The 24,278-nt window shown below is 40.5% G+C and overlaps 1 pseudogene; it reads left to right on the forward strand.

Annotated features, from left to right (window-relative positions):
- Nucleotides 1-1,613: 1,613 nt before the first annotated feature.
- On the forward strand, nt 1,614-2,745 carry LOC101059236 (protein farnesyltransferase/geranylgeranyltransferase type-1 subunit alpha-like; annotated as a pseudogene).
- The last annotated feature ends 21,533 nt before the right edge of the window (nt 2,746-24,278 follow it).

The following is a 24,278-nucleotide window of genomic DNA, read 5'->3' on the forward strand; positions in this document are numbered from 1 at the left end:
TTCTGTGTCATAATCTCACCTTTTTTTTTTTTAAATAATGTCAATGTTTTTCCCAAAATATGCATTCCCAGAAAGCTGCGTAGTCGTTACCCGTAACAAGGAAAACCCCACCCTTCCTGTCCCCCGCTGTGCTGCAGCCCTTGAAGTCTCCAGGGTATCTGTAACCTTAGCATGGAGTCAGTATGAGCTCCCTCTCCTGGCAGGTTACAGTCATGCTAAAGCTAGACACGGCTAGAGTATCCCAGTCACACATCCAGAAATGATTATAAAGCATGAGATAACCCAGGCCTTTCTGTTCCCTGAGCTCAGATTTAAGGCAGGTGTGGGGCTATCTAATTTGTTTGTAAAATCATTCGCTTGACAGGCATCACAGAGATCTGAATCCCATCCTACCGCTTGGAGGAAAGAAGCTGCACCGTTTATGAAAAGAATAAGAATTTGGATTTGTGCCCTGTTCTACCACTTATCTAGCTGGCTGCTCTTTTGTCAAATTACTAATACCTGCAAGCCTCTGGATCTTCAACTTTAGGGTAACATTAGACCTATTTCACCTACCTTATAGGGTAGATGTAAATTTTAAAAACAATATAAAAATGGTGCTACTTATTGGGTAATAGCTATGCTTCAGGCACTGATAGGTGCATTATCCCTATTTTGTATATGAGAAAACCACAGTTCAAGCAGTTGTCACATAGTAACTCTGTTAACACATGGAGAGCCAGGATTCATACCCAGGTCTTTCTGACTCAAAAGCCTTTCTTGATGTTGTTTTCCCTTTAATTATACCAGACTGATGTTCCTGAATCACGCATCTGAAAACATTTGGGGGGAAACAAAAGTAAAATTCTATACTATGAAGGTAAATTTTTATTTTATAGATGATGAAATTGAGGCCCAGAGAAGCGCAGTAACTTTCCCTAGGAGTTGGTGGCAAATACAACTCAGTAGTTGATTAAAGACTCAATAGTATTTACCCAATAGGGCTAGCAAGTGTGCAGGCTACTCGGGTGTTAAAGTGTAGCTGCACCCAGGTGAAAGGGCAATCAAATAAAGGTTTCAGGTACTTTACACTTTTTTTCACATGCTTTCCACTTCATGGTTGCAATGGACAGCTTAGGTGATACAATCTCAATGATACTGTCCAGATCACGAGGGTTTCCTGAGTCCTTGTTGTGAAACACAGGAGGCCCTCTGTGTGACTTGGTCCCAGCATCAATTTCCAGCTTCATCTCTCATTAGGTCTCCTGGGTCATCATCTAGCTCCAAATCTCCTCCTCAGTCATAATGAACTGCTTGCAGCTCCTGGAATGCATCACATGGATTTGTGCCTCAGAACCTCCATTCCTTTACCTAGAATATATTTCACCCGCTGAGCATCTACTTATTTTCCAAGACTCTGTTTAAATGTCACTTTTTGGATACAGTCTTATTTGATCTCCTACCACCCCTCCCCACTTGAGATAGAATTAACCATTCTCTCCTTTGGGTCTCTAGTATCTCCTCTTCATATTTTTAATTGGGACATACAATGTTTTTATTGCACCAATATGCAATAAAACTGGTTTGTTTGCACTTCTGTTTGTTAACACCTTAAGAATAAGGATCATCTTGAGATGGCGGCCACCGAGGGGGTCGGGGAGGCTGCGCAAGGCGGTGAGCCCCGGCAGCTGGAGCAGCCGCCGCCCCAGCTGCACCCACCGCTGCCCCAGGAGCAGCACGAGGAAGAGATGGCAGCAGAGGCTGGGGAAGCCGTGGAGTCCCCCATGGACGACGGGTTTCTGAGCCTGGATTCGCCCTCCTATGTCCCGTACAGGGACAGAGCAGAATGGGCTGCTACAGATCCAGTGCCGCAGAATGATGGCCCCAATCCCGTGGTCCAGATCATTTATAGTGACAAATTTAGAGATGTTTGATTACTTCCGAGCTGTCCTGCAGCATGAAGAAAGAAGCGAACGAGCTTTTAAGCTAACCCGGGATGCTGTTGAGTTAAATGCAGACAATTATACAGTGTGACATTTCCGGAGAGTTCTCTTAAAGTCATTCAGAAGGATCTACATGAGGAAATGAACTACATCACTGCAATAATTGAGGGGCAGCCCAAAAACTATCTAGTTTGTCACAATAGGCGAGTAATAGTGGAATGGCTAAGAGATCCATCTCAGGAGCCTGAATTTATTGATAATATTCTTAATCAGGATGCAAAGAATTATCATGCCTGGCAGCATCGACAATGGGTTATTCAGAAATTTAAACTTTGGGATAATGAGCTGCAATATGTGGACCAATTTCTCAAAGAGGATGTGAGAAATAACTCTGTCTGGAACCAAAGATATTTTGTTATTTCTAACACCACTGGCTACAATGATTGTGCTGTATTGGAGACAGAAGTCCAATACACTCTGGAAATGATTCAACTAGTACCACATAATAGTTCATGGAACTATTTGAAAGGAATTTTGCAGGATCGTGGTCTTTCCAAATATCCTAATCTGTTAAATCAATTACTTGATTTACAACCAAGTCATAGTTCCCCCTACCTAATTGCCTTTCTTGTGGGTATCTATGAAGACAAGCTAGAAAACCAGTGTGTCAATAAGGAAGACATTCTTAATAATGCATTAGGGTTATGTGAAATCCTAGCTAAAGAAAAGGACATGATAAGAAAAGAATATTGGAGATATATTTGAAGATGCTTTCAAAGCAAACAGCACAGAAAATGACTCACCAACAAATGTACAGCAATAACACCACCCAGAAGAACTTGATGGAATGCTTTGATATTTTATTAAGGGACTCTGCAGGAGTTTAAAATGAGGGTGATCCTTCCCTTTGCCTGTGGTATAAAAGTGCATCACACAGGTATTGCTTTTTAACAAGAAATGACGCTCCTTGGGTGCTGCTGCTACTCAGACTAGCTCTAAGCAATGTGATTGTTCTAAAGCAAAGTCATTGGATGGGAAGAGGAAGAAAAAGTCCCATAAAGGAACTTTTGTAGTCTTATCAACATGTAATCGAATCTCTTAGCATCAGCTCCTCCCTCAGTGGTACACGCGTCAAGATTTGTAGCAGTAATAACTGCAGGTCACTTGTATGTAATGGATATGAGGTAGCTGAAGTTTGGTTCAGTAAGCAGGGAAGACAATGGTTCCATCAGAGCCAGTCTGCACACTCACATTGTCTTGCTATCACTGTAACTAACTAATGCCAAAAGAACGGTTTTGTAATAAAATTATAGCTGTATCTAAAAACAAAAAACAAACAAACAAACAAAAACAACAAGGACTATCTTGTTTGTCATTGCATCTTTAGTCTTCAGTATTCTGAGCACTTAAGGGCAGAGCATGATGACCGGCTACCCAACAACTACACCCAACTAATCTTTTGCCTGCTTCCACTATTAAAAGCCAGAAAAAAAAAGAATCACTTTTCCCAACCTCCCTTGCAACCATTAGACACTACACACACAAAAAAGCTCTGCCCAATAACATCTGAGCAAAGATCTTAGGGAGAAGCAGACTGCTTCTAAGAGCACTTTTGCAATTCTGATAAAAGGGCCAGAGTGACTGATACAAACCGTCTCCCTTTCCTTCTGTCTTGAATACAAACATGATGCTTGAGTTGGAGTAGTGCCATCTTGCAACCATGAAGGAAAAGTCCAAAAGGCCACTGAGCCACCCAACAAATGCAGCTGCTGCATTTATGTTACATGAGAAAATTGTACCATCGCTGATTCAATCTGCTGTGTTTGGGTCATCTGTTACTTGCACCTGAGAACATTCCTAAGTAACTTATAAATTAATAATTTTTGTCACTTAAAAACAGGTAATTTTTTTATTTCAAATATGTTCAAATGTTTAGTCCCAGAAACTTCTCCTCAAGAGGAATTTTAAACTAAGCCCAATAAATAATGTTGATCAAAGGAGAGGTGCTCTCACTGAAGAGGAAAGGAGATTGCTGTGTGGACTACCAGCCCTTTTCTTACTCCCTTGTTTTCCCCAGTAGCTCCTGAGGCACCTATTTAAAACTTCTATGGCTTCTCTGAATACTGAACTAATCTCTAACACTTGATGGGAGTGTAAAGTTGAACAGTCTCTTTTGTGCACAGTTTGGCAGTTTGAGGACAATTCCTATCATGTTGTTAAATTATGTAATCTTTGACTCAGCAATTCCATTTCTAAGAATCCAGCCACAGATATACTGGCATTGTTGTTCAGAGATATGTATATATATACAGAAGGTGGTTCATTACAGAATTGCCTAAAGGTTAAAAAAAGAAAGAAAAATTTAAAAAACCACATAGATGTCCAATAAGGAACTCATTAGTTACTTTATAGCACACTCATCCTCTGGTATATTCTGCACCCATTACTGACATTGAAAGGTCTCCAGGATATAGTAAAGTAATATACCTTTAACATATATTTTAAAAGTAACTCATAAAATACTATTAAAAGAAAAATCAAATGAGTACATAAAAATATACATATGTAGGTATGTAAATGCATAGAAACATGTCTTGAATGAAGACAATGTTAACAGTGATTACTTTTGGGTAGTGGGATTGAGAGAGAGAGGGAGAGAACTTCAACTTTTTACTTTGTAAACCAGTATACTGTTTCAAAAATTGGCCTGTATTTATTTTTCTTAGGTAAAAAATAGAGAATAGTACCTTGCCAAAGAAGATAAACTGATGACAAATAAGCACATAAAAAGATGCTCAACATTATATGTCATCAGGGTATTGCAAATTTAAAAAACAGTGAGCTACTACCACCTATTAGAATGGCAAAAATCCAAGACACTGATAGTACCAAATGCTGGTGAGGATATGCAGAAACAAGAAAGCTCATTCATTGCTGGTGGAAATGCAAAATGGCAAAGCCACCTTGGAAGATGGCTTGGCAGTTTCTCACAAAACCAAACATGTTTTTACTATATGATCCAGCAATTATGCTTCATGGTATTTAATCAAATAAGTTGAAAACTCATGTCTACACAAAAACCTGCACACAAATGTTTATAGCAGCTTTATTCATAATTGACAAAACTAGGAAGTAAACAAGGTGTTCTTCAGTAGGTGAACTGGTAAATAAACCATGGTACATTCAGAGGATGGAATGTTTTTTAGCACTAAAAAGAAATGAGCTATCAAGCATGAAAGGAGTGGCATTCTCTATTCTCCATGAAAAGACATAAAGGAAACTTCAATCCATATAATTATACTAAGTGAAAGAAGACAACTTGAAATGGCTCCATACTTTATGATTCCAGCTATATGACATTCTGGAAAAGACAAAACTACAGAGACAGTAAAAAAGATCACTGGTTGCCAGGGGTTAGCAGGAATGGAGGGATGAATAGGCAGAACACAGAGAATCTTTAGAGCAGTGAAACTACTTTGTATGATACAGTGGTGGATACTTGTCATTATACATTTGTCATAACCCATCCATATACATATAGCACCAAGAGTGAAGCCTAATGTAAACTATGGACTTCAGGTGGTAACAATGTGTCAATGTACGTTCATTCATTGTAATAAATGTACCACTCTGGGGCAGAATGTTGATTGTGGGAGAGACCATGTGTGTGTTGGGGCAGAGAATACATAGGAACTCTCTGGACTTCCCACTTAATTTTGCTGTGAACCTAAAACTGCTCTAAAAAATAGTTTGTTTAAAAAATAGAAAATAGAAACAACAATTCAAGACTTAGCCCAACATATTTTATTTTATTAATTTTTTTTTAAGACAGACAGGGTCTTTCTCTGTTACCTAGGCTAGAGTGCAGTGGTGTGATCATAGCTTACTGTAACCTTGAACTCCTGGGCTCAAGCAATCCTTCTGCCTCAGCCTCCCAAATATCTGGGACTACAGGTGCATGCCACCATGCCCAGCTAGTTTTTTATTTTAGTTTTATTTTTTGTGGAGACAGGCTTTTGCTATGTTGCCCAGGCTGATCTTGAACTCCTGGCCTCAAGTGATCCCCCTGCCTCAGCTTTCCAAAGCACTGGGATTACAGATGTGAGTCACCATGCCTGGCCTAGCCCAACATGTTTATTCAACAGGATGGACTAGGTCCTGTGAGGGTACAGTGAAAATTAAGACATAGTTCCTTTTCTCAAGGTGCTTGAATATAATACAGTGAAGTTTTAAAACTATACCATACTATAAAGCAGATTTTTAAAAAAGTGCTGTAAGAAAAACACAAGTAACTGATTATGAGAGTCTAGAGAAAGGAATGAGTTCCTCTGTTCTGATTAGGGGGGATATGAGAATACTTCACTACAGCAGAAGCATATGAGTTGGATCTCAAAACATAAATACATTCTTGTCAGTCAGATAGAGTGGGAAGGGAACAGGAAGAGCACTCTAGGCAGAGGGAACAGCACAAGGAGGCCTGAAAGTGTATATTATATGTGAGGAATTGTGGCTGCCTGGATGGCTATCATGTAAGATAAGTAAAGGGATACCTTGGGAAATAAAACTGGACACGAAAAGTGGGGTAAAATCATGCAATATCCTTTATACTCCATGCTAAGCTGTTTATATTAACAAAATATAGGGAGTTAGCACAGGTAGGCCAAGTCAATCACTGGTAGATTAGATCTGTTGTCCTGCAGCCAGGATAGGAGTTAAGAGGCATAGGCCTCTGTCCAGGGGCCTGGGCCAGGGTTCAAGAGGGATAGGTTCTGATGAGCCCACACTCTGAAGCCTGCAATGGGAGCACCAAATGCTTGAACTCCTGGGCTAAAGCAATCCTTCTGCCTCAGGAGGATTATGGGGTTGCGCCAACAGCCAATTAAGGGCATCTTAGCACCTTTTGGATCTGAGCGGCTCTGGCCTCCCTGCTCAGCCCCTCTCTGGCTGGCAAGACCTTCTATAATTAGAAATCATGCTTTCTCATGCTTGGTGTCCCCTTTTAGGGTCATCTTCTCTAGCTAGACAGAGGAGCCTTGTGGAGATATTGGTAAGGATCTGTTTTCTTCTTCCTATACCCGCTGTTCTAGGAGTTGGGTAGGAACATGTCCCTATTGACCTACCTCTCTTGAAGTAGGTCAAGACCCTATTGACCTACCTCTCTATAATTCAACCAAGGAATTTGTACTCTGGAACCTTCCTCATTTCTCTTGATTCTGGTTTTCTAAGCTCCTGACATTAAATTACTCTCTTATTTTTTCTCCTTGGTTTGATTTGTGTTCCTGGTGCTGATTCCCAATTATTCCAAAACGTATTAGTTTAATGGTTTGGCCCTACATTAAACCTTACTGTGAACGACAGCCTTAAATGCCCCCCCAATAAGGGCTTTTTACCTAATATAGACCCTGCATCACATCATTGCACCTAAGCTGCCTGTGATCTAATCAAGGATACATGATTTTTAAACACTAAACAAAATATAAGGTTGAATAGGATTAAACTGTAAAACATCTTGCAGTTAACAAAGAAAAGGCAGTAAAATGTAGTGGGAAAGAAAATGCATTCGAGACATCTGGATTCTAGTTTTATTTGTCACTAACTGGTTGCAGGACTAACCAAGTCTCTCAACCTCAACTATAAAATTGAAGGATTGTTCTATATGACTTCTCAGAGAACTTTAAACTCTGTGACTAGTGCTATGTGGGTAGAGAAAGGGAGAGATCTCTTTGGGTGGGATTTGTTGAGTAAGTCTTCTGGAAAAGAGGAAAAGGGATATAAGGTGAGCCTTAAAGATGTGTGGGATTTTTTATTGGGAAGATGAAAGTGAGAGCACTTGCAGAGTTGGAGGTAAAAATATTGGTAAAATAAGGAAGGAGGAATGAGCAGAATGGCTCACAGCACAGCAAACACCAAACACGCCAGCCTGAGCACAGCAGCTGGTAAGCAGTGGGAGAGGCCTGGAGGCGCAGGCTATGGTGAATGCTGTTGGACACAGGCTGAGGGGTCGCAGAGGACCTTTGTGGAGAGAAGATTAGTCTGGAAAGAGTGGGCAGGATGGAGGGGTGGGAGAATATATTGGAGAGGAGGAGAGGAGTTTATGACCATGGTCCAGTTATGAGTTAAATACATTTGGACTAGGGTAGCTGAGATCTGAGTAGAGAAAGTGGTAAATCTGAGAGGCATTTTGAAGCAGAGATTGAATAAAGAGGAATAAGGAGGAAGTGATCTAAGTTAACTAGCAAAGCTTGAGGGGAGATTTTGTTAACAGGAAGGGGAAAGGAATTTTTTTGGGGGAGGTTTGGTCTTCTAGGGAGTTTCATCGTTTCATTCTTAGACATGAACATGTGTGAACAGTTGTACTGGGAGTCTTTTAAAATATGTGCATTTTTGTAGGCAGTTAGAAATGTGAATATTATTGTCAAAATCAGATAGATGAGTTTCTAATTGTTCACATTGAGGCAGTAGTTGAAACTGTAAAAGCAGATGCTGCGTATGAAGAAGAATATTACAAAGAGAAAGACATACAATATTAGAAGAAAGAAATTATTACACATTTTATAATGCTTAACTATTTAGCTTTACATTGTATTTCTAACTTAAATCCAACTCTTATAGTACACCTTTGACCTGTCCCACAAATTTATCTCTCTCAATCTTTTTTTTTGCATAAATATTAGCAATCTTTTCCTTTTCTTTGTGGGTAACTGTATTAGTAAAGACAGGTTAGCTTATACTAACACTCCAAATCTCAGTGGCTGCAAGGTATTTCTCATACACTCTACATATCTGTCACTTCCCCTCACATTTTATTGGCCAATGCAAGCCACACAGCCATATAAATCCTCAAAGGAGGTGGCAGTTTGATCCCCCAGTGTACATTAATGGGAAGAGTGGGACTATTTGTGAAAAGTTCTAATGATAACCATAGTAACACACTTTTTTCCTTAGACCGTTATCTACAACCATGCCTCCTCCACCTTTTTATTTGTACCGTCACTAAAACGTTTTCAGTATGAACGTTTTATAAACAGCAGTATGGTGGCATAATTCTGTGGCATAATTCCAAGTTGTTTCTGCTTCTTTGCTCTTTTCTCCTTATTTTGATGCCGTCTTCCTTTGGTTCCATGACAGGCTCTCTTCTTTTCTTCCTTTCCCTATTCTTAGAACTGAAGAGACTCAAGGAAATGCTACAACGGAATCAAAACAATTTTATTTTATTTTTTGAGACGGAGTCTCCCTCTGTCGCCCAGGCTGGAGTGCAGTGGCGCGATCTCGGCTCACTGCAAGCTCCGCCTCCCGGGTTCACACCATTCTCCTGCCTCAGCCTCCGCAGGCGCCCGCCACCACGCCCTGCTAATTTTTTGTATTTTTTTTAGTAGAGACGGGGTTAGCCAGGATGGTCTCCATCTCCTGACCTCGTGATCCGCCCGCCTTGGCTGGCCTCCCAAAGTGCTGGGATTACAGGCGTGAGCCACCGCGCCCGGCCTCAAAACAATTTTTACCCCATCTCTCCTCCCTGTGGTTGGTTCCACTTCTCTTCTTTCTTTAGCAAGAGTCATTTCTTCCCCTTTGAGTCCTGCTGCACTTCCTTCTTTTTCTCACTTCCATATCACTCAGAGGTTAAGGCAGTTGTAGAGCAAAACAACCAGCTGACAAGCAATAGATGTTATTCAATTCACCATTTATTCTGTGCAACATTAATTAGCTGGTTGTCCTGATTTTCACAGCCTGTGCCCACCCCATACATTGTTGACTTGATTACTTCTAATAAGAATTAATCTTTTTTTCCATTTGAATCCCACAGAATGTGGTTTGAGTCTCTAATCTGATTATTACAGTCTGCCCTTCCTCAGGGTTATTTTTGTATATGCTCCCTCACTAAATCACAACATCCTTATAAACAGTGATGTGCACATAATAGATACTCAATAATTGTTAACTCACTGATGAGTCCTAAATTTGACTAACTTGCCATTGGTTTTGGTAACATTTGGGTAAATCTTGATTCAGCAATTGGCACTCAGACTTTTGCTCATATCTAGAAAAAAAGGAACATATATAAATAGAAAAAAATATTATCTGTTGAAGATCTTTCTATTTTTCACCCTCCATATTAAGATTGTAGTACTATTGTTTGTTTACAATTCATACCACACCTGCTTTCTAAGAGGCTTTAAGTAGACGTATTAGGCAATATATTCACTTATTCATTAATTCATTCATTCACTGATTTACTCAATAGTCACTTAATGAGTCCCTATCATAGGCTAGGGATAGGATAGAAAGTCTAATAAAAGGTTGGGCATGGTGGCTCATGCCTGCAGTACCAGCACTTTGGGAGGCTAAGGCTGGCAGATTGCCTGAGTTCAGGAATGCTAGACCAGACTGGGCAACATGGCGAAACCCTGTCTCTACTGAAAATACAAAGCGTGGTGGCACCCACCTTTAATCCCAGCTACTTGGGAGGCTGAGGCATAAGAATCACTTGAACCCAGGAGGCAGAGATTGCAGTGAGCCAAGCTGGCACCACTGCACTCCAGCCTGGGTGACAGAGTGATGCTCTGTTTAAAAAAAAAAAAAAAAAGTCGAATAAAATGTGGTAACCTCTTTCAAAATCTGGGAGCAGGGGGGAGACACATAAGTAAAGCAATTGCTACTGTGCCATAAACACTGTAGCCTAGAGGAGAAGCATCTAAGTGAGATTGGAACTTCTTGGGAGATGTGACCCCTGAAACTAGCTTTGAGGTTAAGAGGAGGAGATAGCTGGAGAATTGGGGATGGTGGAGCAAGGGTTTTTATGAGGAGGAAATGTGCCATGTGCAAAAACTGAGATGGGAAATAAAATTACTTGCTCCAGAAACTGCTCAAGAAATTCAATAGGACAGATCCATAACATCCTAGTTGAGGAATGGCAGGAGACAAGCTAGTGAAATGAACATGTGTCAGATCTAAAAGCATCTTGTGTCTTAAAGTAAAGAATAGTAACATCAAAGCTATGGAACACATCGAAACTCCTCTGCCAGGCAAGTGGGGTCTCAGATGCCATTCTGGGATTATACTTACAGAAGCTGGGTGTGGTTATGGGTAGGGTAAGACACTCCCCATAATATGCATGGAATAGAACTGAGAGGATCTGAAAGTGAGGGCCCAGGGGACAAAGCTAGGATTAATTCAAAGCTGACAGGAAACCAGAAATAATTAATATGAAACATGACCAGAAAGTACTAAGACATAGCAAAGAGGAAAAAATGCAGGGTCAGAGGCACAGCTTAGCATCTTTTTGTTGTTGCTGTTGTTCAGACAGAGTGTTCAGTCTGTTGCCCAGGCTGAAGTGCAGTGGCGCAATTTCAGCTCACTGCAACCTTCACCTCTTGGGTTCAAGAAATTCTCATGCCTCAGCCTCCCGAGTAGCTGGGACTACAGGTGTGCACCACCACACCCAGCTAATTTTTTGTATTTTTAGTAGAGATGGGGTTTCACCATGTTGGCCAGGCTGGTCTCAAACTCTTAGCCCCAGGTGATCCACCTTCTTCAGCGTCCCAAAGTGCTGGGATTACAGGCGTGAACCACTGCACCCAGCCACAGCTCAGTATTTTAAAGCCACCTTTTCCCTTTTTGAGCTCCTTGAGCCAGTGTCTGGATGGGAGAGGAATATTTTGAACTGATTTGGACCTAAGGCTATCCAAGTATTTTAAGCAGAAGAGTGATAGGGCTGTTGTTGCTCTTTTAACTCTAGACACACAGCTTCTTGCTATGTCCTGTGAGCTCTACCCCATATGTGTCTGGCCCAGAGAAAGTCCTCAATAAATATTTAGTGAATGGCATGGACTTGCTACTAATTGTTAAGCACAGGAATGTTTTGTTTAGTCTATATTAGGTGAGTATAATGCTACAAGAAAACTGATTTCATAGAAACCCACAAGAATTTACTCTTCTCTTTTATTTATTGTAATAAATGTCCACTAAAATTATGTTATTTACCAGCCATTCAAATGTAAAATTAATCTTTTTTTTAACAGTATCTCAGACATACACATTTAAAGCATACACATTAAGGAATAAGACAATAGAAAAGATACCCAAAGAAGTAGAACCAACTAAAATATAAAAACAAAATAACAAACAGTTTACCAATAAAGTGGTATATGTTTGTGTAACATCAATACAGAAACAGTAGCTAAGATGATTGCAAAAGATGGAGTTAAGCAATACAAAGCTGCTTACAAGACTTGTATGTGTAAATTCTTGACCGTAATTGAACTAATGGTGGTGAAAATAAAGTTAAAATTTCCTGCAGATGTCAGGCATGGTGGCTCACACCTGTAATCCCAGCGCTTTGGGAGCCTGAAGCAGGAGGATCTTTTGATCCCAGGAATTCTAGGCCGCAGTGAGCTATGATTGCGCCACTGCATTCCAGCCTGGGCGACAGAGAGAGAGAGAGACAGTGTCTCTAAATAATAAATACATACATAAAATATTGAAAAGAAATAAAAGGGATTTCCCATGGGAAACTTCATCATTTGCCTGCCATTCTAAAGTTGGAGTGGGGGGCAGAATAGGTAAGCTTTGGGTCCAGTTTATCATGAGAGAATGCATTAAGCAAACAACAGTTGAACAGAGTGTGGCCAGCTGGTACAATATGTCACAATGGTGCCATCATGAGACAAGGCCACGTAATATAAAAAGCGAGGAAGGAAATACAAACTCCAAGTAAAGACCAAATTGCTAAGGGCTGCAGGGCCTCCCAGACTACTCTTCATTCACAGCATAGGCTACAAATGTGCCTTGTGAATGTGCATATGTAACATCTGAATGGATGTGCATTCTAAGTTAAAGTTAACACACATTTAAATCTGTACAGTTTTAGTTATTGATATGAACTTTCAGCCTCAGATTTTAGAATGATTTCTTCATGCTTAACAACATCACCAGATAACAAGAAGCAGCAAGCAAAAATGGCCTTTATGGTATTATAAAAAGTAAATATCTTTGTCTTATCTTTGTCCCAGATTCCTGGCACACAGCTCCCGAAACATTTTGGAATCCTGGGAATGATAAGGGTAAGACTATATTTTGCATGCTAATTAGATGTCTGGTGGCTGACGGCCCCTAGCAAGCTTCAGCATAGGGGCTGGAAGCCAAAAAGGTCAAGTCTTGATTAGAAACTTGGAACTTTTATCCCCATTCTGCTGGGGAGGGGAGAGGGGGTAGAGATTGAGTTCAGTCACCAATGGTCAATGATTTAATGAATCATGTCTACTTAATGAAACTTCCATAAAAACCCATAAGCAATGGAGTTCAGAGAGCTTCCCAGTTGGTTAACACATCCGCATTCTGGGAGGGTAGCACACCCCAGCTCCATGGTACAGAAGCTGTTATGCTTGGGACTTTTCTGGGCCTCGCCCCTATACCACTCATCGGCTCTTCATTTGTATCCTTTAAAATACAAATATAAGTAAAGTGCCTTCCTGAGTTCTGTTGGCCAGTCTAGGAAATCATTGAAACTTAGGAGGGGGTTATGGGGTATTTGATTTATGGCTGGTCATATAGAAGTACAGGTGATCTAAAATAGCATGGTACTGGCATTAAAAACAGACATATAGACCAATAGAACAGAATGGAGAGTCCAGAAATAATTCCACACATTTATGGTCAATTGATCTTTAACAAAGGTGCCAGGAGCACACAATGAGAGAAGGGCAGACTATTCAATAAATGGTATTGGGACAATTGGATATCCACATGCAAAAGAATAAAACTGGACCCTTATCTCACACCATATGCAAAAAAAAAATCAACTCAAAATGGATTCAAGACTTAAACATAAGACCTGAAACTGTAGAACTACTAGAAGAAAACATAGGAAAAAAGCTTCTTGACGTTGTCCTCAACAATAACTTTTTTTGTTTATGACCCTAAAAGCACAGGCAGCAAAAACAAAAATAGACAAACGAGAGTGCATCAAACTAAAAAGCTTCCTATAGAAAAAGAAACAATCTATGGAATACAATCTATGTGCAGGAGAAAAAAGATAAGAAACAACCTATAGAATGAAAGAAAGTATTTGCAAGCCATATATCTGATAAGAGGTTAGTATTCAAACTATGCAGGGAATTCAAACAATTCAATAACAAGGAAACACATAACCAGATTTAAAAATGGGCAAAGGGTCGGGTGCAGTGGTTCACGTCTGTAATCCCAGCACTTTAGGAGGCCGAGGTGGGCAAATCACCTGAGATTGGGAGTTCAAGACCACCCTGACCAACATGGAGAAACCCTGTCTCTACTAAAAATACAAAATTAGCCGGGTGTGGTGGTGCACGACTGTAATCCCAGCTACTCAGGAAGCTGAGGCAGGAGATTCTCTTGAACCCGGGAAGCAGAGGTTGTGGTGAGCTGAGATTGTGCCATTGCACTCAGCCTGGGCAACAAGAGTGAAACTCCGTCTCAAAAAAAAAAAAAAAAAAAAGAGAAAAGAAAGGCAAAAGACCTGAATAGACATTTCTCAAAAGAAGACGTATGAATGGCCAACAGGTATATGAAAAAATGGTCAACATCACTAATTATCAGGAAAATGTAAGTTAAATTAAAACCACAATGAGATATCACCTCACACATGTTAGAATAGCTGTCAAAAAGACAAATGATAATACATGTTGGTGAGGATGTGGACAAAGGGGAACCCTTGTACAATGTGGGTCAGAATGTAAATTGGTACAGCCATTATGGAAAATCACGTAGAGGTTCCTCAGAAATTAATAATAGGACTACCTTATGACCCAGCAATCCCACTTCTGGATATATATCCAAAAGAAAGGAAATCAATATATTGAAGAGATATCTGCATCCCCACAATCATTGCAGCATTATTCACAACAGCCAAGATAGAAAATCAATCTAAGTGTCCATCAATGGATGAATGTATAAAGAAAATGTTTTACACACACACACACACAATGTAATATTGTTCAGCCTTTCAAAATAAGGAAGTTCTGTCATTTATGACAATCTGGGTAAACCTAAAGGATATTATGCTAAGTGAGATAAGCCAGGCACTGAAAGACTACAGATACTACAGATCTCACTTATATGTGGAACTCATAGAAGCAGAGAGTAAAATGGTGGTTAACAGGGCCTGGGGGTAAGGAGAAAGGAATGGGGAGATACTGTCAAAGGGTACAGGGTTTCTAACTGTTAGGATGAATAAATTCTGGAGATCTATTGTACAGCATAGTGATGATAGTTAAGAATACTGTATTGTATTCTGGAAAATTGCTAAGACAATAGGTTTTAAATGTTCTCACTACAAAAAAGTTGTATGTGCAGTGATGGATATGTTAATTACTTTGATTTAATTATTTCACCACATATACATATATCAAAACCTCACATTGTACACTGTAAATATATATCATTTTTATTTGCCAACTATAGCTTAATAAAGCTAGGGGAGGGTGGAGAAGTACAGGTGATCTGATATTGCACGTAGCATCTGAAATGAGGGCAGCCTTGTGGCTCTGAGCCCTTAAACCTGAAGAGTCAGAGGCCAACTCTGAGTAGTTAGTGCTAATTGAATTGGATTGTTGGACACCCAGTCAATTTCCAGAGACATGGAGAATTGGTTGGTGTGAGAAAACAACCCAAAAAGTTGGTGTCAGAAGTGCTGTAAGTAAAAACAGCTTACTTCGGGTAAAATGTACCCTACTAATTTTACTATTCTATTTATCTGGTAAAAAAAAAAAATTAGTAGAATCTCATAGGTTCTGTGGGGGGTGTGTGTGTGTGTGTGTGTGTGTGTGTGTGTGTTCATGAGAAGTTTGGTTTGGTAGGTGCGGAAGTTTGGCTTTAGTGGATGTAGAAGTAAGTCTAGGGTTTTTTCCCTGAAATATTCCAGGTCTAGGTTTAGTCCTTGCTTTGTTCTTTCTCCTCGATATTCCATGTTCCTTACTTCCTTCAAGTAAACTTCAAGTAAACTCACTGTTTTTGGAAACCAACATTGACCTCATTCAACTCAGTTACCTCTACTTGGTTCAGTCAAATACTCCAGTGTTTAACACATTCTGTAAGGCAGTGGAGAGCTGTGGAAAGGTTTTAAACCTTGAGAACATGGTAAAATTTACCACATGATTTTAGGTAATCACTTGGACCAGAGGTTGCATACCAGAGACTCAATGATAGAGGCTCTCTAGTGTAGTGCACAAAAAGCGCAAGTTCTGGAGTCAGCCAAACCTGAGTCCACATCTGGTTTTCAACATTTATTGGATGTATAACCTTGAACAAGTTACTCATTCTCTCCAAGCCTACATTTCTTCATCAAGGGCAATAGAAATCATTTTCAGTTAAGTCATGTTTGTAAAGCACTTAATGTAAACACTGGCATGTAGAAAGCACTCAGTAAATAGTAACTAGTAAGTTAATTGCTGTGTTGTTCTGTGAATGTTTTCTTTGTTGTTTCGTGAGTCTTAACTGGATTTTAAACTCCTGGTCTGCATCTGTCTCTTTTACTTCCCACTAAGGGCACCTGATACAGTGTCTGACTAGATTCCATCCTAGACTCATTCCTTTTAGTCCAGGGCTGACCTGGTACAGTCCTGATTAGAAGGTTACTCAAATGTCATCCCGTTCCAAATCTGGGGCAACCTTATGTCAAAGAAAGGTAGACTAGGCCAAGGTGGTCTTTGACATCCACTTCTTTCTTTTTCATGACCCTGAAACCTTAAACTAGGATCACTTTAGGCTTCCCCTTCTGGACTCATACCTCACTCAATGCCACACTCCCACGCCACTCTTCTCCTGTCCACCTAGAATGAGTCCCTCGTTAAAACTGACTCTGGCCCGGCACAGTGGCTCACGCATGTAATCCCAGCACTTTGGGTGGCCAAGGAGTGCGGATCACTTAAGGTCAGGAGTTCGAGACCAGCCTGGCCAACATAGTGAAACCTTGTCTCTACTAAAAATACAAAAATTAGCCAAGCATAGTAGCACAGGCCAGGAGTCCCAGCTACTTGGGAGGCTGAGGCATGAGAATTGCTTGAACCTGGGAGGCGGAGGTTGCAGTGAGCCGAGATCACACCATGCATTCCAGCCTGGGTGACAAAAGTGAGACTCCATCTCAAAAAGAAAGAAAGAAAGAAAGAAAGACTCTGCCTTTCCAGCCCTATCTGCTCAGTAATTCATTGAATATGTTCAACAAACTTTTGCTGAGTGCTTACAGCATTCTACAAACTGGGGAAATAAAATGGAAGAGCTACAGTCGTTACACTCCAGTAACACATGTTTTGCTTATGCTATAATACAATTAGTGCTGGGATTAGTGAATTTCATCCCCAGAATTAGAACCACCTGTGAAGCTTTTAAAACTACAAATGCTTATGTCTCAGCTAATTTAGTAAATCTAGGTCAGACTCAGATATATAAAATCTCTGAACCTTTTTCGAAGATTTTACTAAGAGCCAGGGTTAAGAACTATGGGATGTGTTGCAAGTAGAAAGGAGATAGGGATCACGGAGTGTTGGATGAGCTTCTTGTTGGAGCATTAAATTGCATGCTGAAGGATGTGTGGTTTTCCAGAGAGAGAAGAGCATTCTAGGAAGAGGAAAAGCATAAAGCCAAAACCTAAGGCCTTTGAATTTATCAGTATAATTTTCACTAATATATGAGTTGAAGAGCATTAGAAAACCCACTGTTGAATAACATTTATGCACACTAACTATAAACTTCTGAGCAAAATATCCTTATTTTTATCCATCAATGCAGATGACACATACTATATTAACCATTTGTTTTCATGTTTAGTTTCTTCTACATATTAAGACCTTCTCAAAGGAGGGACATGTGACTTAGTATTTGTAACCCCACAACTGATACACAGTAGGTTTTTCAATCCATGTGTGTTAAATAAATGATGGTCATTATGTCATGATCTTAATAATGGCAGTTTCAAGTCAAGTGAAAGGAGAAATTTGGACGTGAGCTTTCAATTCCACTTGCAAAGCATGTAAGTGATCACCTCTTCTTTGTCTGCGTTGTGACTCTGTTTTGAAATATTCAAAAAGGCTGGGCGTGTTGACTCATGCCTGTAATCTCAGCACTTCGGGAGGCCGATGCAGGTGGATTGCTTGAACCCAGAAGTTTGAGGCTACAGTGAGCTATAATCATGCCACAGCACTGAAGGCTGAGTGACAGAGCAAGACCTTATCTCTTAAAAAGAAAAAAGAAAAGAAATACTCAAAATGTATCCATTTATTTGACAAGAATTTATTGAGTTTCTCTTATATACTAGCCTTTCTATTTATGTATTTGTTCTCAAAGTGATGTGAAATAATTTTTTAAAAAATTATTTATAAGCTAATATTAGAGAAGGGAAGTTGGTACTTATTATTTTTTTTTGAGACAAAGTCTCACTCTGTCGTCCAGGCTGGAGTGCAGTGGTGCATTCTCAGCTCACTGCGGCTTCTGCCTCACAGGTCCAAGTGACTTGTGCCTTAGCCTCTGTACTTATTCTGACTATCAACCATGTGTTTGGTACTTTATATAGCTCCATGTCTGATCTGTAAAATATCATTTACTTTTTTGTCTTCACATCAGTCTTGAAAATAATCTTTCCCCTCCTACCACCATTTTTACAGATAAGGGAGCTGACACTCCGAAGGTGCAAAGTCCAAGATCATATGACTCATGGACAGAAGCACCAAGATGTGGACCTAGCTTTGTCTTCCTTCAAAGCCCAGGCCTTTTTCCTCATACTATACCATCTCTTGGGTTGGATCTGTGAGCAAGGCCAGGTCTGAATGATTAAAAAGTCACTATTCAACCAACTGAGCCCACATGGCACACAGCATCAAAATGCTCACTTTAGCAAATTATCCCAAAGATAATTGCCATAACTTGATCAACTTCTTACCACGAATTCAGCAGTCTTGGAAATACAGTTTACGATTGAATCTATGAGCATGAAATGAAATGTAGGTTTTTTCAGTTTTTAAACAAAACTGGAAACTCTTATTGGCTTTTTTTTTCTGGTTTTGCTTGTTTTTAGGCCATTTCCTCCAACTGCTATTACTTCTAAACAACATAACCTAGAGTGTTAGCAATTATCTGGTTAATCTGACCAGCGTGAACATCCAGCCTACATAAAAATAATACTGAATTGACAACCAGAAAGTAAACTAAGGTGAAATTCAAAATTAGATTTCAAAATTATTAGGTCACACCATCACTAGGCCAAAAGTCTTGAGAAATTTATCCAAGTAGTTCACAATCATGGGTAGATATGGGGGCAGAAGAGGAGGATGGGATGGAGAACTAGTTAGTGTTCCCTTGTCGGGAATGAAAGGATTGTATGATATACACTATTCTCTACAGGGTATGCAGATATTCTCCCAAGAGCACTTCCATGCTGTGGCACTGGCTGGGCCATAGTACCAGAAAGGTGGTTCACAGACAGACTCAAAACTCTGGACTCTATGTGGAATGTTTATGGGCTCTTCAACCTCAGACCTTACCCTTTAATCCTTTCTTTTGGATCTGTTTCCTATCTAGTGCCAGGGTTCTATGTGCATGAAATCTTGACTGTCCCTCTTGGGGAGTCCATGGCAAGATATGCTGGAAGCGGCGGAAGGTCCAGGGCAGTGACTCTGCCTCTAACCTCTAGGTAACCACCCAGATAGAAGGAGTCTCCTCAAGATAGGAAAGGCGTCAGATGTTCTAGCTCAGTTCTGGGACAGTGGTTCACCATTAGTGGACAGGAATTTTCTTTAGTCAGTCACTGAGTAGCACAACCCACGTGTTCTCTAACTCAGGCTGTAGGGAAGGTCCTCCAAGTCCTTGACAAAGTTCTTTAGGAAACTGAGGGAATGGGCCTAATAAAAATTTAACTGTTGGTAGACTATGAAAGCCCAAGAGTATGATTAGTGCATTGGGGAGAATATTAGTTATAACTTTGCCTGCGAAGTACCCCCCTCTCCTTTAGGGCACACAGCCTCAGCAAGCAGGGCAATGCGGTCGAAGAAAAGAAGCTGGAACTCAATGGGGCAGTGTTGAACCCCAAAACCAGAGAATACCACTGGGAGCAACAGTAGGAAAACAGAGCAGAGCCTGTGAGGCAGTGAAATTGAGAGATGGGCACTCCCAGATTCTGGGTACTTCATGTACACCTGGGATATGTGCAGCCACCCTAGAACCTGCCTAGAAAGGAAGCACTTGAGGGACTAGTGTTCCTGCTCAAAATTGCCTGGGTACAAATTTGCTTCTTTAAAGTGGCTTGCCATTGATTCGTTCTCATTCATTATGCATTGGGTTGTTATTGTTTTTGTTGTTTTATCAAGTCTCAAGTTCTGTTGGTGTCTGTGTTCTACCCACACTTATCTAGTGAGGTTGAAAATAAATTACAGACGTTTAACAAGGCAGTAGAGCAAAAATGGTTAATAGTTTGGGCTCTGGATCTAGAAGACTTCATATTGTGACTCTGCCATTTCCTATCTATATATCCATGGGCAAATTTATTAACCTTAATTTCCCTAAGACTCAATTTTCCCATCACTAAAATTAGAATAATAACTGTCACAAAATTATTATGATGATTAAATAAGATGGATATATGTGAAGTGCTTAGATCTGTGACTACATATAGTAACTCTCAATAAATGCTATTCTTTATTATCATTATTATTAGGGTTTTAAGGTTCACAGAGCACTGTCATATGTATTTTCTCATTGGAATTAATTAGTGTTGACATACAATGCAAGTTAGGGGTGCGAAAGTAGATGGATAAGGGAAGAGACTGGTGAATGAGAGGTCCCTTCTTCCTCCTTGCTCTGGCATCTAACGTTAGATTAAATTTCTAAGCCGTGCCCAAACTCTGGATCTCATGCTCTCTCCTTTTCCCTCCCACTGGCTTTCCTCTCCCCTCCTCTTAACTCTGTGGCTGGAATGTCCCGACGTGAGGCTCATCACTGCTCCAGCACAACCCCCTCCCCTTCACTTCGTCATCCAACCTTTCTCCATCTCAATCAGAAGATAGCTAAACCCCATTGAGGGCAGCAGGTGCACAGCCCACAGTGCTCACTGTTGGAGCAGGGCCTCTCTGGAGGAAATGCCCAGAGCAGTGGGAGGACTGGGAGAAAGCCTCAGTGTCACCCACAATGTTTCCCTGTTTCCTCTTCCTTGGGACTCCCCTTGTGGTGTGGCTGGGGAAATCCAGCCCAGTCATCTCTGAACTAAGAGCTTGATCTTCCAGTCTGGTTGCTTTGGGTGGGTAGAGCAGGCTGAAGTGACTGTCCCCACCCACACCCAACATTTCATGTTCATCTACTCAAACCCCCCAAAATGTTCTGTTCTTTTGGAGGACCACCCCTACAATCTCCCAAATTAGCCAGAATGACAGATTCACACATGGAGCAGTTATGTTTGGCATACTTTTTCTGTAAGGTCCTCTAGTCACTATTAAAGATGATCACCCCTACTGGTTTCCCCTCCACACTCCTGAGAATCACTGAGAGGGGTGGTTGTGGCTCAACCCCATACTAGGCCATTTAAAACAAGGTTATTTGGCCAGGTGCAGTGGCTCATGCCTATAATCCCAGCACTTTGGGAGGCTGAGGTGGGCAGATCACCTGAGGTCAGGAGTTCGAGACCAGCCTGGCCAACATGGTGAAACCCCATCTCTACTAAAAAATACAAAAATTAGCCGGGCATGGTGGCAGGTGCCTGTAATCCCAGCTACTTGGGAGGCAGAGGCAGGAGAATCGTTTGAACCTGGGAGGTGGAGGTTGCAATGAGCTGAGATTGCACCACTGTACTCTAGCCTGGGTGACAGAGCGAGACTCCATCTCAAAACCAAAAAAACCAAAAAACCAAGGTTATTAAAGAGGTTAATCGGACCTCCTTAGCACTCTGGAGTGGGCAAAAAGAAAAAAAAGAGGTTAATTGGTAGCATATAATCAATAATGCATTAAATCAGTAGATGAACCATGAAAACTGAAAATTCCCTGTGCCACCAAAGTCCCTTTCTTTTGAATGCCCTTCACCTTGCTTATGGCTGATGATGAGGTCAGAAGTCTTTCTGCTGAGGCTTCTGTCTACAGCCTCCACCAGGTCCCTCTGATCCATTTTTGCCTCTAGCGCTTGACTTGGACCTCAGCTGTGGATTCTGCTTCTACTTGTGCCACCTCAGACGCATTCTCAATTGAGTTTTCAGCTACTTAAAAAGTTTGAAACTCACAGCTTACATGCAGAACATTCAAACTCTTAACCTACAGGAGGTCCAAAATCTGCACGTCAGTTCACTTGGTATAGATGCCCTTTTCATCTCTGGATCCAATATATTAACCCTAGCTATCAAGTTTTTTTTCCAGGAAATGAAACCAACTTCTGGGTTGGTGCCTTTGAAAGATCCTTAAACATAATCACATGTGCAAAGACCTTTTTCCCAAATAAGGCAACATCTGCAAGTTCCAAGGATATCTTTGAATGGCCATTACCCAGCTGACTACAGCTGCTATCATTGGCTGAGCTGGAGGATCTGTGGACTAATAGTAAGAAGGGATGGGGGGAAATCTTCCAAGAAATAGATGACTATATTGAACGCAATTAATCTCTGGCTGAGTTATTTCTTTCTGTACAATTTTTCTCCATTTTCTAAGCTCACAGCAATGCACAGTTAATACTTGTATAATAAAAAGTATTATAGGGGGAAAAATTGTAATGTAGATCATTTATTGACATTGAAATAGTTCCATAATCACTAAATGAAAAAAAAGCTACAAAACAATGTAAATTTTGATGATTTTTGTTTTAAAATATACACACACATAAAGTAAAAAATAGTGAAAGTGCATGCATCAAAATGTTAATAGTAGCCGGGCCTGGTGGCTCACGCCTGTAATCCTAACACTTTGGGAGGCTGAGGCAGGAGGATTGCTTGAGCCCAGGAGTTCAAGACCAGCTAGGGCAACACAGGGATACCTTGTCTCTACAAAAAATTTAAAAATTTAGCCAGGCGTGGTGGTGTGTGCCTGTAGTTTCAGTTACTCAGGAGGCTGAGGTGGGAGGATTGTTTGATCCTGGGAGGTTGAGGCTGCAGCAAGCCATGATTATGCCATGGTACTGCAGCCTGGGCAACAGAGCCAGACTTTATCTCAAAGAAAAAATTTTAAAAAAGTTAATAGTGCTTACCTTTGAGTGGTAGAATTATGACTAATTTTTGTTTTACATTGTATTTCTGGTGTTTTCAAATTTTCTGCATCAATTACTCATACATTTTATAATGAGATAAAAAGATAAGTATTATTTTTTAAAAATAAGAGAGGCCAGGCATAGTGGCTTATGCCTGTACTCCTAGTACTTTGGGAGGCTGAGGCAGGAGGATCACTTGATCTCAGAAGTCTGAGACCAGCCCAGACAACATAGTGAGACTCCATCTCTACAAAAAAATTATTTTAAAAAAATTAGCTGGACTTGTGGCATGCAACCATAGTGCCAGCTACTTGGGAGACTGAAGTGGAAGGATCACTTGAGCCTGGGAGGTCGAGGCTGCAGTGAGCCATGATCGTAGCTACTGCACTCCAGCCTGTGTGACAGAGCAAGACCCTGCCTTTAAATAAATAAATAAATAGAATAAAATAGGAGATATTAGAAATTAGAAGTATGTAAATGATAGGATAAGAAGTTATTGTGTTAGAACCCATAGGCCTTCATATTAAATTATTTTAATATCAGATGGCATGCTAGAATAATAATGTGACTCCTATAACTGGAACCATAGAAGAGAATTTTTTAAATGCTCTCTGAATATATAAAGAAAAAATAAGATTTAATTGTGACATTCTGACACCCACATGCTAGGGTAAGTTCAACACCTGTGCAGGCTGCCTTCCCTCTCAGACAGTTGTGTCTGAACACCACCGTGGACTAAAACTAACAAAACTAAGAATTTATGATATTGGCACCCTTCTTCCCTATGTCATTCACAGGTCTGCTTCATTCCTACGGATTAAACACCTCTCTAGGATCCTAGATTCAAGCCATTGCTTCTCGCATTTCCACCTTCTCACTCCTAAATTAAATGAGGGCTGGCTCTGTCCAAGAACACAATCTTTATTTTGTAGAGAAGGTATCTACCTCACAATTGGCTTTGCATTTCTCCAAATTCCAGACTTCTGCTGGCAGGATGTTCTAGTCCCAAAAGTGACTCCTGGCAAGGCCAGATTCTGTTCCCACCATAAGGGATGGAGCCTCACAAATATGCAGCTAGGTGCCTTTGTAGTCTCAGCCTCTCAAGAGTACCTTTTCTTTAGAAATAGGTCTCCATCTCTGCCTGTTGGTAATCACTAATTAAAGGTTTGGGTAAGATTTCCTCG

Source organism: Pan troglodytes, chromosome 9, assembly GCF_028858775.2.
Source record: "Pan troglodytes isolate AG18354 chromosome 9, NHGRI_mPanTro3-v2.0_pri, whole genome shotgun sequence".
NCBI lineage: Eukaryota > Metazoa > Chordata > Mammalia > Primates > Hominidae > Pan > Pan troglodytes.